Genomic DNA, 3,057 nt, shown 5'->3' with positions numbered 1-3,057 from the left:
GGTCTGCGGGCCCATGGGGTGGGTGGGTGGGGAGACTGGCGCTGGGCGGGCCCCGCTGGCTCTTGCGTGTGCCCCGAACAGGTGCGTGGCAGGCAGAGATTCGACGGGCGCAGCCTCCCGCCAGCGTTCCCTGCTGGGGACTGCGCTGCCCCCGGGATCCTGATGCCAGGCCGACGAATAGCAAGAAGGGAAGATCAGCCGCTGTGATAAACAGCCCTGTGAGGCAGGCCAGAATGGCAGCTGTCCAGGTGGCGGTCAGGCAGAGGATGCCTTGCCCCAAGCCAGTGGGACGGCGGTGGGATCTGAACCAGGGACCCCAGCACTTTTACGGCTCAGCAGTGACACAGGGCTGGTCCTCATCTTGAGATGGTTCCTTAAGGCTGGGGGGTCCTTGCAGCCCCTGTGGTTCAGTGGGACACCCTTTCCCTAAAGAAGAGGGGATGCCTACTTGACGCCTTTCTCCTAAGTGTTATACAGGGTGGGGCTGTCAACTGCGTGTCCTTCCAAAAGGTCATCTTGTGAATATTACTTCTTTATTTAGGTTATTTCTATGCTTCCTCTTCAGAGTCCTGCTCAAGGTGGCCGTACGATTAAAATCCATTAACAGTTCATTTGCGCCTTTCTCCCCGGTAGGGACCGAGACCTACATGGTTCTCCTCTCCCCCATTTTATCCTCACAACAAACCTGCGAGGTAGGTTAGACTGAGAGAGTGTGACTGGCCCACGGTCACCCAGCGAGCTTCCACAGCAGAGTGAGGATTTGAACCTCGGTCTCCCAGATATTACAATCCAAACCATGAAAAACACAAGCCGTCGGACATCAGAGGCGTAAAAGCTATACATAAAACAGAAGCTGATAAGACAAAGGTAAAGTAAAGGTAAAGGTTCCCTGGCTCGAAAGCCGGTCGAGTCCGACTCTAGGGTTGCGGTGCTCATCTCCGTTTCCAAGCCGAAGAGCCAGCGCTGTCCGAAGACGTTTCCGTGGTCATGTGGCCGGCATGACTAAACACCAAGGCGCACGGAACGCTGTTCCCTTCCCACCGAAGTGGTACCTATTTGTCTACTTGCATTGTCTTGCTTTCGAACTGCTAGGTTGGCAGGAGATGGAACTAGAGATGGGAGCTCACTCTGTCATGCGGCACACTCGGGTCTCGAACTGCTGCACTACCAACCTTCCACAGCCTGCAGTTTAGCCTCTTAACCACTTGAGCTTCCGCAGCTCCTGATAAGACAAAGCCTCTCATTAAAAGCCTGGGTAAACCCTGAGGTGTTTTAGCCTGGCGCCTAGATAAACATAAAGTAGGTGCCAGGTGAGCCACATAGGGAAGGGCATTCCAAAGGCAAGGTGGTGCCCGCACGGGGAATGCCCTGTCTCTCCTTGTCACCCACCTCACCTCCGAGCAGGGCTTGGGAGGCAGATCTTGAATGGCGGGCTGGACAGTAGGGGGGGAGACGGTTCTCCAGGCACCCTGGCCCCACGAGCACTTTGCATTGTGCCCGGAAGCAGATCTTTCAGCCCAGGGGTGATCGTCCCGGTAACCAACCCCCGGCAGTAGCCTGGCCCTCACAGTTTGCAAGCATGCATATGTCTGTGTACCCCCTCCCCAAAGGAAAGGGCCCGATCATGGGGAGGGAGACATGCTCCCTGGGACTTGTGTGGGGCCTTGTGGCAGGCCAAATAAGTCTCTTTCTGTCGTCCCAAATGCTTTCCTGGGATTTGGGCTGTGGTGGCAGCACCCTACAGCTCCTCAGCCTCGTTGTCTCCTGTTAGCTCACGCCGGCCCTTGCTGTTGGGCTCACAGGATCACAGCCCTTCTCACCCCCACGCGTGCTGGGACAGGAGTCCGAGACGGGCAGTTGAAGGAGGGGGAGGGTGTTAGCCTAAGGCCTGGGGGTGTGACAGGTAAATAATATAACTCCCCCATAGGATACCCTGTACTTAGAAGACTAGTGGGGTTTTTTGTTTTTTTTTGCCAGTTATGCCATCAGAAAGGGGGGGTCATCTTACATTCGCATGCAAGTTGCAGTTATATCCAGCAATAACTCCCTTAGTGTGTGTATGCCTTTTATGGAAGGGTTTGTGTCACATTCAGGGTTGTCTTCCTTTTGAGTAAATACGGCAGAGTGGGACAGTGGTAATGTTCCCTCTAAGCTGTGGAGTTTTGCGAGCAAAATTTCTCCTTTGTGAGCTACTGGCATTCAAGGTGAGCGAGCGATTTGGCTCTTGCATAAATTAGTTTGCTCTGGAGCCCTCCTTCCTGAGCTAAGACAGAAATGTGTGAGCCGGAGGCTAAAAATCTGTGAGCTAGCTCACACGAACTCAGCTTAGAGGGAACACTGGACAGTGGCATGAGTCTTCATCTCCGTGTTGGCTCTCTTGGCTAACCGATGCCGCTATGGGCGAGCCGGCAGATTTCGTTAGTGAATCCACGGATGAGCCTGTAGTAGCTGCTGGCATCTCGTTGTCACAGAGGCCCCTGGGAAGGTGTGGGAGAGAATCCCACTGTGACCGACGCTGGTTTAGGGGGTGGTTCGGGTGGGGAGACGTGTTGGTCTGGAGCAACAGGACAAAGTTTGAGTCCGGTGGCATCTTTCATGAAGCTTATACCCAGAATAAAACCCTGTTGGTCTTAAAGGTGCCACTGGACTCAAACCTTGGTGTGAAGGGCGTGAAGGGGAGTTGCTCTACCCAGTTTGGTGTTCCAGGGATCCTAGAAGTTTTTTGCCATCTTCTGGGCGTGGAACAGCGGTCACTGCGAGTGTGGAGGGGGAGGTATTTGTGAATTTCCTGCATTGTAAGGGGGGTTTGACTGGATGACCCTGGAGGTCCCTTCCAGCTTTATAATTCTATTCTGTCTTCAGGTGTGCAGGAATTTCTCCCCATCCCCACCCCCCAAATCAAACTCTAAGAAGAAGAAGGGGAAACAAAAATAAATGACCTTTTCTGCTTACTTACAGTATTGGGGGGGGGGGATTTCTTGCTGGGCAAGGCAAATTGCTCTTTGGCCTCTATTCCCCCCCCCCCCCCGGGTTGGGCCCCTTTTTGGGCTCCCCCCT

At 54.1% G+C, this 3,057-nt stretch overlaps 1 protein-coding gene across 1 annotated transcript in view; it reads left to right on the top strand.

Moving 5' to 3' along the window:
• Positions 1-3,057, top strand: part of FAM101B (family with sequence similarity 101 member B) — a 9,172-nt gene that overhangs the window by 458 nt on the left and 5,657 nt on the right. The window lies entirely within an intron of this gene.

The sequence above is a fragment of the Gekko japonicus genome, unplaced genomic scaffold (assembly GCF_001447785.1).
Source record: "Gekko japonicus isolate JY-2015 unplaced genomic scaffold, Gekko_japonicus_V1.1 scaffold2457, whole genome shotgun sequence".
Classification (NCBI taxonomy): Eukaryota; Metazoa; Chordata; class Lepidosauria; order Squamata; family Gekkonidae; genus Gekko; species Gekko japonicus.
Note: the sequence above shows the minus strand (reverse complement) of the source record. Positions and strands in the feature narration are given on the sequence as shown.